General features: G+C 36.4%; 1 protein-coding gene across 15 annotated transcripts in view; it reads left to right on the plus strand.

Annotated features, from left to right (window-relative positions):
* The window catches only part of CHL1 (cell adhesion molecule L1 like), a 560,006-nt gene that overhangs the window by 406,816 nt on the left and 129,955 nt on the right, over positions 1–23,235 (plus strand). For all 15 annotated transcript variants that reach the window (XM_072941719.1, XM_072941716.1, XM_072941717.1 and 12 more), the window contains one exon: positions 7,871–7,950. The gene's annotated coding sequence lies outside the window, so the exon portion shown is untranslated. The remainder of the gene's footprint in view (positions 1–7,870; positions 7,951–23,235) is intronic.

Here is a 23,235-nt window from a genome sequence, read left to right on the forward strand (position 1 = left end):
GTATACCTGAAGAGTGAATTTAGTATATTGGTTTAATTTACTTACGTGTTTTTGTCTACTAAAATTTTGCATACTGTACTATCTATCTTTCACATTCTGTGGGAGATAAAATCAATACAGATTGGAGATATGAACAACTTTCTCCAATATTTATGAAAAATTAAAAATTACCTTGGTGATTTCCCATAGTTAAGGCAAATTTTTCCTTTCTTTCATTCTTTCTTCTCGCTTTCTTTTTATAATAATACCACCACCATCATCACTACCAACATCTCTGTTTTTTCTTCCTCATTTACTTTAAATGTTTAGGTAATTGCAGATGCACAATTTTGTGGAGAACTGAAACAGGCCTCACCTGTGGATGAACTAAGTTTCAAATTTTGAAAGTAGAACTGCATTAAAGATTTTTTCCTAATGTTGATTTTCAGTATCTAAAAAAGTTAATATTAATTAAAATTTTCAAACAGGAGTGTTTCTTTAGATTCTCTTACTCTCTGTAACCCCAAATGTATCTCCCTCTATATGTGTTGGTGTGATCCTTAACTGTACTTTCAGCTTACCTAGCCCAATATCAATTTTATCTTAATGAGTATATTTAAAGCATCCCTTCGTGTCAGACATTTCTGGATCCCCTTATATTTCTGATTGATGTGCTGACCAACTTTTGGCAAAAGTAGAAGTCATGGTTGACCAGAAATTTAACTGAGAGATCTGATATCTCCCATGTACTGAGCTGTGTTCTGTGAAGTGCTATCAGGAGGCACTGGGGACTCATGGTCTAGGTCTACACATTGCAGATTGTTACAAATTATTAATTCAGTCTTTTGAGTGACATGATTATGTTTGTATATCATTCTGCTCACACACAGTTCCCTGGAGCCTTCATACAGAATTATTTTGATTTGGTCCCCATTAAAAGTATTTTGAGAGTTGTCATTGAATTTGCATATTTTGTTCTGCATTACAATTAATTAGAATTAGCATTTTATTATAATAAATTAGAAGTTAAATAGTTAACATACCATTTAAAGTCTATCAATAATGACAGCCTACTTCAGATTTTGAATATCTTATGACATCTCTTTGTAGCAGTTTTAGATATTTTTGGGGGGGTAATTAGAGGAACTTATCCATGCTCTGCTGGTTATTTGTTTTCACAGTTTTACAAGTTAGGTTTTTGCACTGAGAAATTTTTTACAGAACAAAGTTTCCATTTGCCAATGAGTGTATGTAAAATAATAATGATCATCATGTTTGACATTATCTGTTTTTTAATCAAAATATTTTATTTTTTCCAGCTTTATTGAAGTATAGTTGAGCAATAAAATTGTTTATATTTAGAATGTTCACATGATGATTTGATATACATATACATTGTGAAATGATTACCATAATTTTTCAACCTCATCTCTTTTTTTTTAGTCTATTCTCTATCTTCATCTTCAGCCTCTCCAGACTTCATATATCTTCTTAACTCTTCCCTGTTTCTTAGGCTTCTGAGCTGCCTCTCTTGTTTTCCAGTACCTACCCCCCCCCAACTGGGATGGCATTTCTTTCTTCAGCTTAATAAATTGGGCCATTTATTTACTGAGTTCAAATAACTATGCAGTCTTTGGGGAAAAAAGTGTTTTCATTTCTTATGTTCATTTTGATGCAAAAAATAACTCATGACTATTAAAAATAAATTTATTAAGTTATATCATCTTCAATTGCTCCTTGTACTTTTCCCCCAAAAGCAGCGCTTGTAATTTGAAGTGTATTTTTCCAATGTTACTCCCCAGATAGACAGATATATACATATACATATATATGTATATATTTTTGGTAAAATTGAACTCAAACTCTATATAAAATTTGTTGGTTCCACCTAATATTATGTTTCTCCAGCATTCAGTAGTCTTTGAAAATACAATTTTTTAAACTATAAACTTTTCTAATGCATAGCTATATTCTAAGTACTTAATTATTTCTCTATTCCTGAGCATTTAGTTTGTTAACCAAAATTTTATTGTTATAGATTACACTAAATAAACATTTTACATTAATTTTTGAATCTATTTTGTTCTGTTTAATCTAAACTCAGGCTAGATTTTCGATTAGGTGAATATTGGCCCAAGCATATGAACATAAAAAGTATGTAAGTTTATTCAATAAAGCAGAATGTTCATAGTGTTATATATAGCTAAATAGTATATGATTTTTAGATACTCATACGTATATATACATGTATATATGTGGTGTAGCTGTAGTACTAGTTAAATATTGATCTATCAATTGGGGGAAGAAATGCACTAAAATGTTGGTAGTATTTATCTTTGGTAACTGATTTATATTTTATATGTATGTTTATGTATATACATAATGTCTGGATGTATATATACCTGCATACATATAAAATGTATGTGTATATATTTATATAAACACATATAGAAATATGTATATATTTGTATATACACATACATGCGTATTTGTATTTTACCAAATCTCTATAGTGAACAATTACAACTTTAATGATAAACCAAAAAACCTCTCGCAATTGTACACCTTCATCAGTTGTCATCTCCTGCAAAGCCTTTCTATTATGAATTTATGGGTAAAAATGAGTTTTTCACGGCTGGAGTAGTAGAAGCACTTGAAAATTCTTTGTTGTCCCCTAAGGTTCACCGTGGTGTAAGACCTTAAGTAGCTATCGAGACTAAAATCCAGATAGTGCTGAAAATATCCTGGGAAGGTGAACAGAGTTCTGAAATACTGAAACTTCCTCTCAGTTTAAGGAGAAGTTAGAGAGTGTAGCCCTGGGTGTGCTTTGGAGAAGCTCACAGGGAATCAGAGAGTCTGAGGCCGAGAGACCAATGGTGCAAAAACAGTGGAGGCCAGCCAGGGGTTGAAAGCTGCTTGAGCAAATACTCTGACCAAAGCAGCAGGTGGAATGGCTCGAGCAGGAAATTGGGAATAATATCCTGGGATCGGATTTGTTTAGACAAGTTCCTATTTTGGGGACATAGGGCTCCCTATTCATGGGTGTGCCTGACCACAGTGCAGGACACAGAGCAGACAAGTAATAAATACTTGGATGAATAAACAAAGACCCCTTGTACAATGCTTTGGGACAGAAAGTCCTAATAATAGCCATGTTAACTTCTTTTCATACCTAAATGTCCCTGAAAGACTCTCAGGCAGTTTTCATACATATTTCTGTGACTTTTAATGATTTAAAATTCTGTTCTTTAATCATGATTGGAAATGTTTGTTACTAAGCTTGCAGCCTTAAAGAATAAGAATCTGCATTAAACGTGTTCTGTTGCTGCAATAATATCTTTGCCAGTACTTAAGGCTTTCAAGATTATAAAGCTGCGTTATGGAGAAATGGTTTTGTAACCCCAGGCAATATGTAAATTCTTTGTGCCTTAGTTTTCTCATCTTTAAAATGAGAATCTTAAAAACAAAAAGTGTCTACCTCATAGAGTTGTAAGGATAAAATTAATTCATAAAATATGTAATAGAACAGTGCCTGGCATACAGTGATGAATGTATCCCGACGTGACACAACTAGTAAGTGGCAGAGCTCATTCATTCAGTCAAATATTGATTGATTGCTTTGAGTGCTTCATGCGGGTGTTGAATAAAAACCCCAGAGTACCTGAGGGTAATTGATATCATTGTTCAAATCCAGATCCTTCTAGGCCATCTCCAGAGAAGAAAGGGATTCTTGAGAAGGTGTATAGCTTTTCCATTATGTTCTCAAATAGTGAAATATGAATGCTCTTCTCTGTTAATAAACTATGAGTGCACTTGCCAAAAATATGTCTTGATCTTCCTGGAAACTGTTTCCTTAACATAAACGATCTATCATATTAACAGAATTCTTTCGTGTATTATTTGCCTCAACTCATTTCTGAGGGATCTCCTCTCTTTGAAGTTTAATAGTCCAAGATGATAGAAAACATAATTATATTCAATTTTCCTGTATCCTTCAAAATGTTATTTATTTTGATCTCTCTGTTCTATGTATTCATTTTTACATATGAAAAAGTTCTAACCTTTTTAATCTCTCCCTGTATCAGAGTCTCATGATCCCAGCCTCTTGAATATTTTAATTCCTGTTCTGTGTACCTCCTTCAACCCCATTATTAGGGAAAGTTTTTCTTGTAATCATAGATAAGAAACTCTAAAAAATTGTTAACCTTTTCGTCTTGTAGATGGAGATACTGAGACCCAAACTGGCTAAGAAACTTGCTCTCAATTGGCAACGTTAGTAATAGAGCTAGGGATAAAATGTATTGGGTCATCTGACTTGCCCTGGAATATTCTTGGCTGATTTCACTATATTATGCTATTAGCCTCTTTAAGACAGGTGAATGTATGTCTTAAAAAGTAGTAGGACATAGAGAAGTAATTATTATGGAGCCCTTTTCTCAAGCTCGTGGCACTTGGCATGAATGGTGTGATAGGGAAGGTAATCAAAGGTAATAAAGGTGTGGACTTGGAGTTACATAGACTGGGTTCAAATCTCTGTGCCACTCATTGTCATTGTGAGTTTGTATGTGATGCCTAGCCTATTTGAATTCATTTCATCACATATAAAATTATGGTCAGTGGGACCTAACAAGAGGGCACCGTGTGACATAAGAAAATATACTGATTGCTTAGCACAACATCCAGCACATAATATGCCTTCAATTGATGTTAAAAACAAATTCATGTATGATTCTTTGTAGGGAGTCAACAATTGTTTTTTAGTAAACAAATACTAAAGCTAGTAATCAGGAATAGGGACTCTTTTCTTTCAGAGTATTTCAGAAATATTTGTAGGGACAAATTAACCACCTTCATTGCTAGTGTGAAGTTTTGCTTGTAAATAATTTCTAAAAGAAAACATTTATGGTTTCTCATGGTTTTTTCTGGTTCTCATATTGTTATGCATCTTTTTTGTTAGGCAGATAGAAGAATTTCCATTGTGTGCTCATTTACTGACATAGGTTCACTGTTCACTGCAGGGATCCCAATCCAGTTTTACTGCATCTTACTCTTGAGTGAGTTCTATTTCTCCCTACAGTGTACTTTCTCTCTTTCTGTTATTTCTTCCTCCAGTGAGCAGAGTTTAACTTAATTAGTTTGATGTGCCTACACTATATTTTCTTTTAGTAATGCTTTTTTTTTTTCAGTAAAAAGCGAGCAACCATCAAGGGCCCAAATGCCCATTTTGCTTTAATACATATGACTAAATTATTCAGATTTCCTTTCAGTATTCTTATCATTTCTCCCTTTACATTTGGTCAGTATGTTTATTTGTATCTCTTAAGTGGAAAAACGGAGGGACTTTGAAAAAAGACAAGCAACTTTTGTCTAAGATTAGAAAAGAAGATATTAGTATCTGTATCACTAGTGGTAGGAAAAAGGGTAAAGGCTTTAAGCAAATTAACAAATTCTAAAGATTATATATCCTGCTAAATATAATAGAAGTGGAATGAGAGAGATATTTTCTTAGACTGCAGTAGTGTAGTGTGTGTGTGTACGTGGGTACCTTTATCATAATAATATTTGAGCTTATATCTCCAAAATATGTATACCCCAGATTCATATTGTGCTAATATTTAGCTAAGAAAGCAGAAAAGAAGAATTTTTAAATGATTTTAAAGAAAGATAAAATTAGGTAAAAATAATGTATATACTCATATATGTATGGAAGTTTTAATATCAACATCTATGTTTTAATATATATATTTGAGATCAATTATATGTATATATATTCTAATATTACTTATTGCATTCTCAAGGATTGTCTGGGTACCCCTTTTTGGAGATCATATACCTACAATATGAAGGAATAAAAGGAGACCATAGTACAGAGATAATGCTTTATATACACCAATACACACACACACACACACACACACACACACACACACACACGCGCGCGCGCGCAGTGTGATTGGATTAGCAGCAAAGACCTTATATCCATGATTAATGTGTATGCCTCCTCAACCAAAGTTGAACGAAGCAGATGAGAGCTCAGCAGGCATACACTGCTGCTGTGAGCATACAAATAAGTCTGATCAGTAGCTCTGGTCTCCGTGCCTCATGCCAGACAACTCTCTTGCAAGTGCTAAGCAAGAGTGTGGATAATTCACCAGGGGCACTGATCCCTGTTGTCATGGGTATCACTGACAGAGGTAGGAAGGTGAGACCCATTGGGAAGAGCTGCCTGCAGTAGCTGTATGAGATGGATTGATTTTGAAGAGAAGTTTTAGGGAGATTTAATGTTGGAACCATAGAGGTGGCTCCCTGGCTGGGGTATATGCCCGATTTATGGCACTCTTTATCACTGGGATAAATAAAAGACATACTATATTGTCTCCTTTAACTGTAGCCTCAGTAAATGGAGTGAACAATCGGCAAATCTAATTTGGAATTGACACAGGGAAACATTTCATTTTTTTCTTTTCCCCACTGAGTGACTATTGAAACAGAATGGATGCTGGACACAATAAATGATGGCCAGTTCCTATCTTCCTGTATTTAGAGAAAGATCTTCTATTACCCTATAGAACTCAATAAATACAATTTTACTCAAGCTACCTGTGTACCATGATCCCACTGGTTAGGAATGATATTAAATGTTGTTTTGGGTATTGTGAATCATCTATAAACAGTTCTGTTTGTTATAATAATGTAAATAATAACAGTGCCAGAAGTAGGCCTAAGGGGTTTGAAATGAGGTCACTAAACAAAAGTGTACAGGGCACAGACTGTGCAGTGTGTCACTTGGTCAACTGGAAAGCAGTGGGGACTATTCTCATACTTGCCAGGGTGGAATTTTTCTTTTCAGTGTATTGGTGTGAGTTTCTCCCTGAGGCATTGCAATCTGTTTATAACTTTTTGGCAGCAGCTTTTGGAATAAGGCCAAAGAGATCGTCAAAAAAACGCATAGGAAGAAAGTGGGTTGCTTGCATATTTTAGCCATCTTTCTTTTTCTTAGGGCAAAAGATATTGAAATTTTATAAATCTCTTTAATTAGTAATTTCTACCAAAATGAGTTAGAGTTACTAGATGGTATTTAGCACTTCTGAATGATGCTCATTAAGTTAAGACAACTGGTATGCGAAGAATCTTTGACTTACTTTGACCATCCTTATGCTCAACAGAAATCTTAGCTTTTCAAAGTTGTACTCTTGGGAGAGTATCCAAAACAAATCTTATAGACAATCTTTTAGGGATTGGGAGCCAATCTTCAAATCATCTGGGAATTAACAATAAAAAAGATTGTGTATATTGGTTGAAACACTTCCTTCATTTCATGTGTTGATTTTTTTTAAAAATGGGAAGCTTGCTGATAACACATCTGGGTGAGAGATGGCCTCTTGAATTAAAGGTTTATGTTAGATTTGTAATTCATAGAGCTCTGATCTCGGAGAGTGCTTCCTGATAGAGCTCTCATCGTTTTAGTCTTTACTGTTTTATTTTGATAGATTGGTCACAGCCTCAGACAAAAGCAAGTGGCTATTGTGAAGAACAGTTCATGGAGGACTGCCAAGTAGAAATTCTTACAAACTGTGGTCTGTTGCAAAATGCTTGAATTTGTGAGAGAAGACACATCAATAATTCTTTCAATGAGAAGAGTAATTGCGTGGCTGTTTTCTGCATCTCTGCTTCATTTATTCATAGATAAGAATCTAGGGGATGCCTTTTATACTCAGCAATGGAGCAATGCTATTGTTTAGGTATTTGGGTTTTTTTTTTTTTTTTGAGAGGTGGTGAGAAAGAAAAACTAAATCAGTTATTTAAACAGGGAAAAGGTAAAAAATAATTTAAAAATGATTCCTTAGCTGGAAATTATCTCTAAAATTACAACTTTCTAATCTATCTCTAGGTGCTGTAAACTACAAACAATGACCCTGTGTTAATACTGCAGACGTATTGTAGTGGAACTAAAGGGAACTTAATTTACTGGTAAGAATATTTTCCTTAATCAGTTGCTTTATGCATTTTGAGTGCATTGAATTAGTGCAACGCATGGTAGAAGAATATAGCCACAGAGAATGACCCAGGAAATGAACCAGATATATAATATAGTGAGGCGTTGTTTTTGTTTTTTTGGAGTTCCATTAAAATCCTGGCTCATTTTTGAAAGAGCAAAACAACTTAACAGTTATTTTTCTTGTTAGCTAACCTCCTGGCATATTTGAAAGTTGCATCTTGATGATATTTATATAAATGTCATTTTTAATAGAAAAATGAATTTTACCATTGGGGTCTGAGACGGTCGGCTTCTTAGGAGGCTTGAAGTTTTAGTGAGAAAACCTGTATTTTCATCGGTCAAACAGCTCACCCCTTTATGGTCTGAAGGGCTTTCAGCTTCTGCGACTGTCCTTTGGATTTGGATCAATGTGAAATCTTACCTGAATTGTCCTTTAGAGAATTTTTTCAAATTCTTTGTGCAGTCAGTCTGAGTTGTAAGAAATTTCAAAGAGTTTGGAAGAGTGAGAAAAAGTCCACTTCCAACGGCCAGACACACAAGGATCTGGTTTTGGGGAAGCTGTTTAGCCCTTTTAAACTTCTATTTCCTAATTCACAAAATTAAAATAATAGTTGTAATTGTCTTAGGTGCTGGTTAAATCAGATCATTTTGATAATGCTTATTAGCACTGTGTTGAGTCCATAGCGCCATTCAGTAAATATCAACCCTTACTATCATTGTTAGTTTTTTGAAAGACAAATGACTTGAGAAGAAATAGTATTTTTCATTGTAATACAGTTGATACCTAATATGATATAAATTACAGCTGTACCATGTAGTGATTCACAATTTTTAAAGGTTATACTGCATTTAGAGTTATTATAAAGTATTTTCTATATTCCTTGTGTTGTATAATATATCTTTGTGCTTATTTTACACGTAATAGTTTGTACCTCTGAATCCCCTACCCTTTTAGTACTCCTCCCCTCTTCCTGCTCCCCACTGGTAACCACTAGTACATTCTCGCTATCTGTGAGTCTACTTCTTTTTTGTTATATTCGCTAGTTTGTTGCATGAGACAAAAATGGTATTTTCTAATGAAAGAATAATAGTATTTTTACTATCTCAAGAGCACATTTTGTTACCAAGAGAATACGCACTCCTGTAGGATTAAGATTTTTTTGCTGCATGTGAAATCTTTCTATATGCTAATCATATACTGACCTTAGTAACTGTAAAGAAGACAATGTGGAAACGGAACACCCTGACTTTTGAGTCCCTGCTAGCTTACCTACTGCCTGGTTACCAAGAGGGGCTTTCTAAACAAATGGGGGCTTATTCCAAGAATAGGTCTATGAGGAAACTGTGTGTGTGTTTAGAATAATACGTGCCCTCTTTGTCTCATTCACTGGAGTGATTTTGCCCCTCCACTCTGTTTAGATCGGCCCTTTGGAGCTTACTGCAAAAGAGCTACTCTGCACAGGTTTTCTAACTCCAGTTCATCTTCTAGCCTATTAGAAGATTAAAAAGCATTTGAGATATAAACTCATATTGTTAGAGAAAACTCTTCCTGAACCTGGATTAATTCAATCCTTTGATGATGGTTGGTTATGAGGAGGACATTTATTATGTTGAAACACTTGTATGATTTTTACCCTGAATGAGTGTTTGCATCATGAGAAACCTAGGTAAATCTTTTTCAGAAATTAAAGGATGAAATACAAATGTCTGGGGTATTAAATTTAAAAAAGGATGTTAGCAGGCTACCATGAGGGACCTTAACTGTGGTGCGCCACAATGATTTGTTAGTCATGATGTCCTGACATCATGAAAATGGATGGAAACCTGCAAAACAGCTGCTCACTCATAACAATGCATTCTCAACTTTATTGAATTATGTTTATCTTCTTGTGTTCCTCTTGACGATCGATCACATCATTATTTAATTCTATAAAATAAGTTCCATTTCCATCCTTTTTTTATTGTAGTGCTTGAGAAATTCAGCTATGAAGCTTCCAGGAAGTACTTATGGGATCATAGTTCTAGGACACACACATACATTTAAGCATTAATTTTCTTTTGAGAGGCTTTGGTTTAGAGAGTCCCCCTCCCCATTATAGCCTCTCAAGAATTAAAAGAAAAAAAGAGTGAAATAATCACCAAGGCTCTGATTAGATTGTAATATATGAATGCTAAGTTTGCTATTGCATTTTTCAATACTCAGATTTATCTGAACTTGTTCACAGCACAGTTTATGTTTTCTAAATGTTACAAATTTTATGAGTTGAGTTTGCCCATAGCACATTAATACAGGTTTGTCTGTAGATTTCAATCTTTGCCATACCTATGTATAATTTATCCAAAGATGATTCATCCATATATCTTAACAGAAGGATCAAGTAGTGAAATGGCAGAGACTATATTTTCATAGCAGAAGATCACAATAAAATACGTGCTTTGTTAAATACGGCGAGTCACCTTGGGTCATGCACTGAGACTGGTTGATGGTGCTTATCTCCACACAGGGCTCTCCTACTGATTTATGGATTTGGGTGAATTTTTTTTTTTTTTGATCAAAGACTAGGCTGCATGTCCTGAGAGGAGGTAAGAGAGAGTAGTATTTTCATTTAAGTCTTAATAAAGTGCTATTATGTGAGCGAAGATCATGGCCACCTTCCCTTGCTGGTCTGTGGCACTGTCATAAAGGTATTGATCATTTTCCAACGACAACCACATCTGCTCTCAAACACTGCTCCACATGTTCCTACGTTAGGGGTTGGCTTCCATACTCTGGGAAGGACAAGATAAAAACAACCTTTGCTTTTTGCAATGTTCCCAGTGCCATGTGCTGCATATACTGCATGTGATGGTTGATTTTAAGCATCAATTTGTCTGGACTAAGGGATGCCCAGGTAGTTGGTGAAACATTATTTGTGGGTGTGTCGATGAGAATATTAACATTTGTATGGGTGGACTGAATGAACAGGACCACCCACACCAATTTAAGTAGGTATTATCCAATTCATTGAGGGCTTGGATAAGATAAAAAGGCAAAGGGAGGGTGAACTTATTCTCTGAGCTGAGACACCCATCTTCTGCCCTTTGGGATCATACTGAATTATACCACCAGCTTTGCCATTTCTCCAGCTTTCAGACAACAGATCATGGGATTTCTAATCTACCTTCATGATGTGAGCCAATTCCTATAATAAATCTCTACATACATCTATATATGTCCTGTTTGTTCTATTTCCCTGGATAACCTTGGCTAATGCAGTGCACAGAAACAACTTGCTGGGCTGATCCTGCATCTGTCTTGTTCAAACTCTGTTTATATGCCCCACACTCAGCAATGAATTGTTTCCACATTTGTCTCAATGTCTCTGAGAGCAAAGTCCAGTTCAATGATATATTTTCTTTCTTACCACTGAGCATAGAACCTAACACACACTAGATGCTTTATAAAGGTGAGGGGTGGGGAGAAAGAAAAGGAAGAAGAGAGGGAGAGAAAGAGTCTCCTGATAGATCATTTCTTGGGCACCGCCTGGGCTAAATTCTTGGATTGCTTCTCTGGGTCCTGTAATCTAGGCAACCTTGCTGGGAGTTTCTGGTTTCAGTTAAACTTGGTTTCTGATGAATTTTAATGTTCCCTTAACTCTCCTTTCTTTAATATCCCCACCTGGCTAAGTGGCTCCCATCTTGTTGGTGTTGCCTGTGACTGATTCACTTCTGGACCATTCTGAAATAAAAGTGTGAGGTATTGTTGAGTGAGTCTTACCCAAAATGAAAGTCTCTCCTCAAGAAATCCTAAGTGTAAGTAAAATTGATCTCCTCAGAAAGAAGTTCACCTATTTTGAATAACTAAGTGTTAATTATTCTGCATCTCTTGAAATGGGGTGTTCAGAGGCGATAAGATGCCACTGGATGCTAAAATATTTTGCATAAGTAATAAACTCTGCATATTTCAAAATGATGATACGGAAACAGTACCTTTTTTTTCTTTTTTCTTCCCAGTGATATAAAAACATCAGAAGTAGCTCTGTGCCCTTGTCCCAGAATTAATCATTCCTATCCATGTTTGATGTTTACACCTTTTAAATATTTATGGGCTGTTATGCTCCTTTATTATTGTTTACCAACTCTAGGGACTTTCAGAAGTCTTGCATTTCTTCCTTAGCCAAGCACTCTGTCTCCTTCCTCATTCTCATGGCTGTTCTTTGGATTGCCTCCAGTTTGCATACATAATTTTGGTGTTAAGGTGCCAAAAATATGTTTGTTTCAACTGGAGTCTCATTGAATTTGCTTTTACTCGTATCACGTACACAAATAAATGCAGTCTCAAAAGCATGAAACCTCAGTGGGGGTCCAGAGGGAAGCTGAGATATACTAATATGTTGTTAAAATGCTACAGGTAGATTTTAAGTCACTAGGGAAATGGGGTCTCAAAATCAAGATTGTAGAGTGAGCACTATGTGAAGAACTCTGTTTTAAATCCTAGGTCTGTGAGCATCTTGCAGATTTTCGTTGTTACTGCTCGTCTATTGGTTTGTAAGATTTTAATAAGGTTGGGTTCAATCTCCATAGCCATTTTCTAATTATTTACTTATTTTTTCTTTCTTTGACATTTCAGAAGGCAGAGTCCTTTATTATTAGGAAAACAATAACTTTTGCTTTGCAGAGAAAAAAACTGAAGTAAAATGACCATTAAAATATTAAAGACAAAGGGACAGTGAAACCCAGCAAAACTTGGGTGATCTTTTTAATAGACAGACACTATCTTACATTGTTATTTAAAAGGACTTTTCAAGTAGCAGCATGACATACTGCACAAATAAAATGTCCACGGAAATATGTAGCACAAGCAAATAAATGACTTAGAGTAAAATCCAATGAAGAGAGAAAATTGTGTTTCCTCAACAAAAAACCATTTTTGCCCTAAGGCTATCCATATTGGGGGAAAGTACCATGTATAACATTGACACAAATCACAGACATCTCCCCTAAATGGCAGATTTTATTGAACTGCACACGTGTGCAAACATTTGAGGCCTTAGAGAGGAAGCCAACCAATGAAATACATCACTGCTATCACCAGCTGAACTGGGAAGGGCGATGGATCAGATGTACCCGAGAGCCTAGTGATGAAGTAGGGAATTAAGAAGTAAATCAAAGCCTCTGATCAAAGGCTAATTTAGCCTGTCATAAATGATCCTGCCATGGAAGGAAGGCTTACGCACAGAGATCAAAGATGTGCCTCCACGTATACCACAACGTTCCCTGCCCTAAGAAGAGCAATAGAAGGGGGAAAAGGAGAAATGCATTCAAAGCTCTCTAAGATCCCTGTACAGCATAATCTCCTTTTCTTAAGGACAGTACCACTATGAGAAAAGTGGAAATGAATCTTGTTTTTTAATGGTATGTTTGAGGTCAGCTTTTGAAATAGTAAGTAGCTGGCACTGTTAGCTGGGGTAAGTTATTTGCAAACAGACACTAGGCAGTGCCTTTTTTGCTGTGGCCATTTCTCTTTATGTGGTGCCCTTCCATATCTGTGTTAAGGTTCTCTGCACAACTGCAAACAGCAGGTAAATAATTTTTTATTTGAGAAACCACTGTCTATTGAATTTGGGTTGGATCAGAGACTTCAGTCCCTGTTAACGTGAAGTTAACTTCTTGTTAACCAGTCAGTCAACCCTTACGTGACTTTTGGTGTTCAGTCTATATTGTGAGCATAGCCTGTTTCTTAACTATGTACAATATCTCTATACATTAAATTCTCCTGTCATCTGTACTTTACATATTTGATGACATTTCAACCTGTACCACGTGTAAAAGGACAGTAAAAGTAAAATAAGTCTTCTAAAATCACCCTACAGTTGCCTAATAAAGGATGCTACATTTGTTTGTAGGAATTAAACAGTTATTAAAATTAATTCATTCAGTTATTTTTGTTTAACTGTTAAGAGCCACTTGGCTGAGGCTGCAGGAACAAACGAAAACAGGTACACAGTTTTTACCCTCACGAAGCTTATACTCTATTACAGTGGACACATATTAATCAGATTATCCTGCAAACAAATGTGAAATTGCCACTGTGACATAGTAAGGAGAGTTAAGTGGGGATTTGACCTGTAGAGGCCAGAGAAGGCTTCTCTGAGAAACTGATGCCTGATCAGAGATAGGAAATAAAAAGGACACGAAGGGAAGGTAAGAAGAATCCATTTGATTAGAGAACTTTATTAACATGCTTTTATTTTTCTTGGGAGGGGAGTGGTGGTGGGAAATGAGTCCAGCTGCAGGACAGACAGCAGTGCAATAGATAGGATACTGATTAAGAGAATGGTGTTGACAAATTAGTCAGCCTTTCCAGACCTCAAGCTTCTGATCATAATCCTGATGTCACAGAATTGTCTCAATAAACGTTAGCTATCATCACCACCATTTTCATCCTCATCCCCATCACCGTCACCTTGGGGTCCAGCACTGATTCCTAGTGTGATTTTAGGCATAGCATTTCATTACTTTGAATTTCAACTTCTTACCTTTATGATTCCTTCTTCTTCTAACTTGCCATGATTTTCCAGGCAAATCTAAAGCTGGAAATTTCAGTCCAGATATGGGAAGCCTCTATGCTGGCAGGTTAAGGAAAGTGTTGTTTTGAGGAAGTAGGCTTGAAAAGCAGCAACCACCAACTTTTAGCAACTTTACTTATATTTCTTTAATCCACATTTTAGGAGTTTCTCTTATCTTGTATTAAATTTTATAGCACATATTTCTTCTGCTAAAAAGTCTTCAAAATGTTTTGGTGGGACATTTAATTTCCCATTATGGTTGGTTTCTCAAATCATTCTCTTTGTAATTGTCACGTTTTTACGGTCCTGCTTAAACTGAATTTAGTTTTCCAACTGAAAATATCAAGCTGAGTTGGAAATTGAAATCCAAGGACTATAAAATCAAATGATAAAAAATGAGTGTTCAGGCCAAAGTTTTCAGCCATCACAACATCTAGAAATACCACCAGAAAAGTGTTTTTTCATTTCTTATAAAATATATAAGAATACTTCTAAGATTCTTTTAGTGAAAGTAAAATTCTATAACATTTCTAAACCTAGAAAAGGGAAATGATTTATTTTACACCTTGTTATTTATTCAAGTACGTAGGTATTTGGTTTGATTGGGGCATCTTCATTCTTTATGCTTCACTTAAATTACTTGTGTTTCAGCTTTACCAAGTTTACTTTTGCCTATGGTAAACATCTAATTTTTTCTCTAGCTACAGATATAAGAAAGAATCCAGATGTATATATTTTTAAAGTTGGTATTTTAAAACCTCACCCTCGTGCTTTGTATGATAAATACGCTAAGTGCTTCTGCAGTTTTCTTTATTTTAACCTTTAGGGCATGCATACTCAACACATTAAATAGATAGGCCAGGGACTACTGGCCCTAAATTACAGTTTAGAAAACTGCGATGTTGACTCACTCAAAGTCAGCGGCGTATTTACTGAATGAGAATTAGATTTTGTATCTCCTAACTTCTAGACTAGTACACATTTTACAGTGCCTCACTGATTTTCCAATGTAATATAGACCCCGTCGCACCTGATGGAAGCATGCAAATCCCTGACATGAATTAGATCTGGTTAAATTGATCAGTCGTTGTCTGATTGACCTCATGATTATAGCGGTAAGTGATATTTCATGTTGATTTCCTCTGCTATTTTTTTCTTGCACTGTTTCCCATTTTATCGGCTTCTGTATGGATATGCTTTTCATTTGTGAATGTCCGATTATCATGCCTTCATGTTGGATGGAAGACCGATTAGCATGGATTAATTAAGGTAATTAAGTAATTATACTAACTATGATATAACTATATAGTAACCAACATTAGCTTGGCCTAATTATCTAGTGGTTATGAGCATGTGTTTTGGAGATCTGATTGAAGTGGGTTTGAATTTGACCTTCAGTAGTTACTAATAATGTGTGCTTTTGCAAGTTACCTAATCTCTTTGAGCCTTAGTTTTCTCTTCAGTAAAGAGGAGATAATAGTACTTACAGAATTCATTTTTAATAGGTACAATTATACGAATGCATTATATTTTATACAATAAATCCTCAGTAATTATTGTCAACATTACTTTTATTGCCCTGGCCACAAAGGTGTGTCCGTATCAAATTATGAATCAGTCTCCCTCCTTTAGCATCGTAGTTTTAGAGGATGGGACAGGTAATGCAAATTTAGCCATATTCAGTGTCCTTCACTGGGGGTTTATTGAACTTAAGCTGGAATAATAGAGCTGGTCTCATAGAATGATGCCGCAGACAAATAAGACAGAAGAGTAAGCAAGATGCCTTGATGATCGTTGGGTTCTGGAATCCAGAGGTTCCTGGTGCTGGTTCTCCTTTTGTTTTTTCTGTGGTTTTTGTTTGTGGGCCAATAAATTCCCCTTAAGTAAGTTAGTCTGATTTGGGTTTATGTGACCCATTAATGAAGCCAACAGTACAGTATCTTAATAAACACATTTCTTCATCTTTTAGTTAACTTGTATTACTACCAACAATGTCCTATTACTTATTTACATGGTTATTTTCTGCTTTCCTATTGCTAAAACATAAGCTCTGTTTGGACAAATTGCTTCTCTCTTTCCTCAAGTATTGGAAAATCCCTACCACCTGGTAGGCACTCAGTAAATATGGGGTGAGTTAATGAATGAAGGGAGAAAGGAAAGAATTGTCTTAAAAAAAAAATACTCCGTAATCAAAACTGCCTCCACACTTTTTCCTGAATAGGGTAACTAAAGACACAAATTTAACACTTACTGAGAACTTAGCATTGAGCCGGTCATCATGTTAGATTTTGTGTATCTTTTGAGGTTGTTAGTATCATCCTCATTTTACATATGAGAAAATGGAGGAACATTCAGGTAAAGACACGGTGGTGGTTGCTGGAACACCCCACCCAGATCGGCCTTTTAGAACCAGCTGCTCCCATGCTGTTTGGAGTGCTGCCAGCAACCAGCCCTCACAGGTCAGCACCCCACTCAGGGGTCAGGTCACGATCGCCTAAAAGGAAGAGTGTACCCCCTTGCTCAAGGTCGTGTCTTCTTCCCAAGGAGCCATCTACTGCCTGATATGGAGGGATAAAGGCCCAGGACCCCAGCCCAAACTAGGACAGCTGTAAGGATCATGCTTACTTCAAACTCCCTGGAGGGTGGCCTGAGGCTTCTCTCTCTGCTGTTTCACAGCTCAGCTTTTCCCTTTGTGCATTTGCTTCCTTCCTGTCCCTACCCCATGCATTGATCTCAGATATCCCATTAACAAACCAGAGTCTGCTTCCCAGGGAAGCCAACCTGCAGTGGTACCTTCTGAAGATCCCTGCCCCAGATGGAGAAGAGGCCTCTCTGAGGAAGTAAAGTGGGCCAAGACCCTCAGCCCTGGGAGAAGTCTAGCTCTGGAGTCTGAACAGAGAAAGAGCTAGGCATCTTCTAGTGTCTTGGAAATAACCAGTGTAGCTAGAACACAAGGAGCTGGGAGGAGCGAGACTTGAGGGGGTGGCAGGCGCCAGACCGTGCAGGGCCTTGTAAGCCATACAGAGAAGCTGGTCTTGTATTTTCAATTGTTTCTACCCTGCTTTCTGCTCAGGCACCTGTATTTGCCTACCCGTACCTCTAACTACCGTGGTTCTGCCCTCTGGGGCCTGTTTCTGCCCTGGAAATCGTACTTGATTTTGTGTTTTCTTTCAGAATGCTATTCATAGACCCTTTCATTCTTAACCTTCTCACTGGCTTCCTACTATAATTAGAGTCTCAAAAAGCAGTTGTTTTCTGGGAAAAGGATGTTCTGAGCCATTAGTTGAGACTTAGTCAATTATGTGTAGTTTAAAAAAAACTTTCTTTAACCACTAAAGACTAGAGTTCCAGTTGCTATGCTTCAGAGGCAATGGGGAATATCTCCTAGTTTCATGTGGTTATAAAAACCTTTTAGACATTTTAAGTGATTGTAGTTTATGTACATTGATTAACAGTTAGGGGTCATTCAAATGCCACTTAGAATTCAGTGACTGCTAGGTCACAGAAAGTCACAGATTGGCACCATGACATCTTTGTATTTGATAACTGATGGTGTGTGTGTGTGTGTGTGTGTGTGTGTATACACAATAATTATTTTGGTATACCCTCCGAAAAAAAAAAGTGTAAATGCTAAAGGTTTTCATTCATTTTGGGCAAGTGTCTGTGCTTAGTGGAAGCAACTTAGTATGTGAAATCTGGAAAGTGCAGAGATAAATGGATCGTATATATGCTGCAGGCTTTATTTTCTTGCATTGTTATTTCCATGGCTTGGTGAGTGTGTGTGTTTGCATGACAGAGAGAAGAAACCACAAAAGAGAAGCAATATTCATGAATGCAGTTTAAAAATATAGTAGAGCTTTGATAGGTGTCCTATATCCCTGTCCTTTATTAAATTTGCAAATTCATGTTTATCACCAGAGCACGTAATTTCACTCATTACAGTCCAGGAAAGCAGAGATTCTCCTTTTGAGTGACGTGCCAAGGTTGTAAAACCCTAATGAAGAACTGATACTCCCTGGAGTGGTAAAAGGCACCAGTCTTGTTTTGGATGCAGGGAAGAAGGCCTTACTTAGAGCAGTGGTTTTCAACCGAGGTGATTTTGCCCTTCAGGAGATATTTAGTAGTATGTGGAGACATTTTTGGTTGTTACAACTTGGGCAAAGGTGGAGAATGGAGTTGCTGCTAAACATTTCACAATGCAAGAACAACCTCCTACAAAAGATAGAAAAAAAAATTATCCTGCCCCAAATGTCATTCACCCTGAGGTTGAGAAACCCTAACTTAGAGATATGTACTCACTATCCTGCCCCCATAAAATCCCCATATGAATTTGGAGGTGAGGGCAGGAACCTTATCTATCTTTTAAGTGTTGTGTTCCCAGTGCCTCAAACAGCAGTTGGCACATGGCAGTTGCCCAGTGTATTTTTTGGATGACTGCATGAGTAAACCACTTGGACTGGACAACATTGTTTGCCAGCCCTGGAACCTAGGCAAGAGGAAAATACACTGGAAGTGAGAACTGAGTCCTGCCTATGTCTGTGGTTGTCCTTTCATGGAAATTCCTGTTCAAAAGGGGCTTAATATGTATGTGATTAAAGATCTTTTTATGGATTTTCCATGGTGCCTAACATTCACTAATTCATTATTCCTTTGTCTACCTGGGTAACTTTAGGTAACTTCCTTAAAGTTTTGTCTCCCTGTAATATGGGGACATGAGCATTGATTAGTTGTGGGATGGGTACCACTGATGGGATATAAAATAATCACAGATAGTCTTAAGATAAAATATAATTAAATAATAGATATATAAAATAAACATGTTTCCTTTTTAATTCTCTTTTGGTACTTCAGATTAAGTCAAAAACTAGTTTTGAGCTAGCATGATTTTATACATTTTTCACACTTTCTACCGTCTCTCTTTCATAGAGACAACTTCAAAGTTTGAGATTCAATTGGTCACAGCGTCTACTTAGAATTTAATTATCTAGGTTTCAATGTATTTATGTTTATGTAATGTGGTACTAATTTCCCATTTTATAGTAGTGAGAGAACATATTATCTTAAGATGTTTGAATCTAAATAGGAAAGTAAGTCATAAAAAGTGCAAATAATGCATGCATATTAAAGAAAAATCATGAACGTATCATTTGAATGGCTTGAAAAAACATTACATTTGTCCATTTTGTTAATTTGATATCTCCCTTTGAAGAAGGTAGACTCGTAGGGAACACCAGCCTGAGTCGGTCTGAAATAGGCAGCATGTTCCATGTCTGTGTCCTGAGTGGAGACCACCCGGGCGATGATGATGGGTGCTGGGAGATGGCAGCCCCCAAAGTGGGGAGCCAGCAAGCCCTGAAAGGACAGGTAGGGCCCCTTTAAAGGCCAACTGCATCAACTTTAAATGTTCAGTTTTTCCCACGTGGTTGTCTCTCCAGGCAGCACCAATGTGCCTTCTGGTTTGAGAGGCCTGTGAGGTTAAGAGGGACCTTTGTTTCAGGGGGCAGGCAGCCCTATTGTGAGTCATAGAATTCTGAGTCATCTGTCAGAGGTTCTCTTAGTCAGCAGGACCTCAGCTGTCCTTTCATTCAGCCATTCTTTTGGATCTTGGAGGCGTTTGCATTACCATCCAAGATGTGATCATCAGCCTCTACTTCTGCTTCTCTGATAAGGGGTCTCCTTTCTGAAGCTTCCAAGTCCACATGTGTTTGATTCCAAACCTGGAGTTACGTCTGTATAAACCTTAAATCTCTCTCCCAGGAATTTTCATTTGTTTCTCACAGTTCTGCTCTTTGGGCCCCTAGGAAACAAAATCTAATTCCTTCTCTATGACACTCAGATGTTTGAAGTGAGGTTTTATGTCTCACTTGAGTCATAATTTTTCCAGGAAAACGTCCTCAGCTCCTTCAACTTGTCTTCCCACGAGATGGTGCCAATCCCACTTCCCATCTTTGGAGCTTTCCTCTGAATGAGCTGTTTATCTGAATCGATATTAAACTGAAACACCAAGACCTGGATAAAAATTTCCAGGCTTTCCTTGAGAGGGAAAAAGTAAAGTGCGACAATCACATTCTTTATTCTAGATACCATATCTCTTTTACCAACTTTTTGGTAATTTCATCATATTGTTCATTAACTGTCTTTTTTAAAAAAACACTACCATTATACCACACTTTCTTTATTTCAAACTTGATAGCAACATCTTTCTAATAAAAATATGTGTGCTTTGTGTTGTGTGCTTTTAGGAGGACATAGGAATTGCAGGGATATACGAGTTAACTGCTAAGTACCAAGCGAAACTGGAAATTTGAAGACATATGAAATATCTGACCCCATGTTTAAGCTGAGATGCAAAGCATCAGTTTTATTTTTCCTTCGCCTGTTTAAAAGGAATTTCTCTCCAATTTTGGTCCTTGAACCACTTATATCAGCAACATCTTATCAGAGAGGCCTTCCCTGAATATCCCATCTTGCTATCTCATCCATCATAGCTTGCTAGTGCTTTACCCTATTTGATTTCTATTCATAGCTCTTATCTCTACTAAGCATTTTTTATCTTTTTATTTATGTATTAAAAAATTTATGAAAGCAGAGAGTCTGTTTTTCAACACCTTATCCACAGTACCAAGCACACAGCATAATATTTGTTACAATAAGATTTTGTAAAATGAATAATTAAATAAATGAGTAAAATAATTACTTGGATATCTTAACCCATGATGAAAAAGAATATGAAAAAATATATGTGTATAACTGAATCACTGTGCTGTACACCAGGAACCAATACAACACTGTAAATCAACAGTACTTCAATTTAAAAAAAAGAGAGAGAAGAAAAAAATAAAATAAAATAAAATCACTACCTAAATCCACCCTTCCAACAAAACAAAAATAATTACATGAATGTTAGTTACATAAGCAGATTCCTAGGCCCCACTCAGGACCTGCTGAATTAGAATTTCTGGCTGTGAGACCTAGGATTCTAGTAATTCATCTATATTCTAAAATTTTAGTAGGAATGTTTTTGCATAAATGCCAACAATGTTCAGTACACCAAAAACTGAAAATAAAATATAAAAAGCAAATTTTTTTAAATATCAAAAAATGGTTATTCTCCATTACATTCTTAAAAGAAGACATCATTCTGTATTAAGACATTAGAAATAATCATTTCCATCTTAAATTTTAAATCATTTGCATATTACTGATCACTACCTCCCAAACCATAACGTTTGCTATAAAGGATGTTTTTGGTTTAAAGAGGTGGAAAGAACTGAGTAAAATCTTGTTTTAACTATGATGCCAACATACCTTGGGGATTCACTCCTACTTCCTAAGTCCCCTTCTCATGGCAGTATGACAGCAAAGATCTGTGCATGCCTGGGTACTTGCGGACTGCTGCAGCTTACCAAACAGGACAAGACAGGCAGGGCATTTTTAAAAGTTACTTCACTGACACTCAGGTGTCCTCTGGGAAACTTGTTCGAAATTCTGATCTCAATAATTCAATGGATTGGATGGTGGGAGAATAGATCTACATAAAATCTTTCCACGGAAGGAGACACTCTTATTTTCCTATAAACTTCATTACTAATAAGGGAGAATAGCAATAAGAAACAAACAAGATTAAGAAAGCCAAAATGGCTTCTAAATGAAATTATTTTTCTCAGACTTTTCCGTGAGGTCTCAGCAGCTCTGCCACCACCAGCCTGTTGGAAATCAGCCTGAATTTTTGGACAGTTTGAGAAACCATTCTGTCTGCCCTCTTTTTTACTTATTAAATTAATTGCACTGAATTTGTTTTTCAGAAGTAAATGAGAATCATCTGAATGATGAGCTAAGATGTTAAATCCCACAATGGTCTGGTTGCTGAGTTCTGCCTTCCAGCTAGCTGGTCCTGTTTTTCCTTTGATCATTGTACAAAAAGAAGGTCCAGTACTGCGTAATACAAGCATAATAAAACAAAATTGCATCCAAAGGTTACTCAGTGCTTCTGTCCACTAAAACATTATCTGTTAGTTAGGTCTTTTTAAAAAAGGAGGAAGAGAGAGAGGTTGGGGAGAGAATGGGAGAAACTTCTTAATATTCAGAAAAGTATTATTTCTCCCTCATGAAGCATCATGGAATAGGTAAGGCCAGTTGCTACTGAAGTTGAGTGTTGAACTGAGGTTAAGCAATCCTCTTCCATCCTCAAAAATGATACTCACTACCTGTGTGCTCTCTAAAGTTTACATATTGTCTTCTTACTTATGAAATATATGAATTAGAGCTGAACGATACTGAAGCAACATTCTAGCCTTAAAAACTATATAGTTCTTTGATTTTTAATATATCTGTCAAATTAGAAACAAAGAATAGAATAATTATTTTAAAATATAAGACAAAGTTAAGGATCAGCTCTAAAAGGGCTAAATCAGTATGTAGAAGGAAAATAAGTTTTGAATAAAATGATAATTGTAAGTACCATTATTGCTGGAGTGTAATTCAGTGTTTATATATTTTAATACAAAGCAATTGAACAATATGTATTCTTCATAACTTCTCTAAGTCAGTAACTTAGTTTGAGAGTTTGAACAGCTTAAGTATACTGCAGAGCCGAGATCTGCAGTACTTACAGTGCACAATCACACATTTAAGTGCTAAGGGTTGAGGCATCAGAAGATGTATAAGACGATAGGGAGTGGTGGGGACTGGCACATTGGGGAATACAGT

Source organism: Vicugna pacos, chromosome 17 (genome assembly GCF_048564905.1).
Source record: "Vicugna pacos chromosome 17, VicPac4, whole genome shotgun sequence".
NCBI classification, from domain to species: Eukaryota; Metazoa; Chordata; class Mammalia; order Artiodactyla; family Camelidae; genus Vicugna; species Vicugna pacos.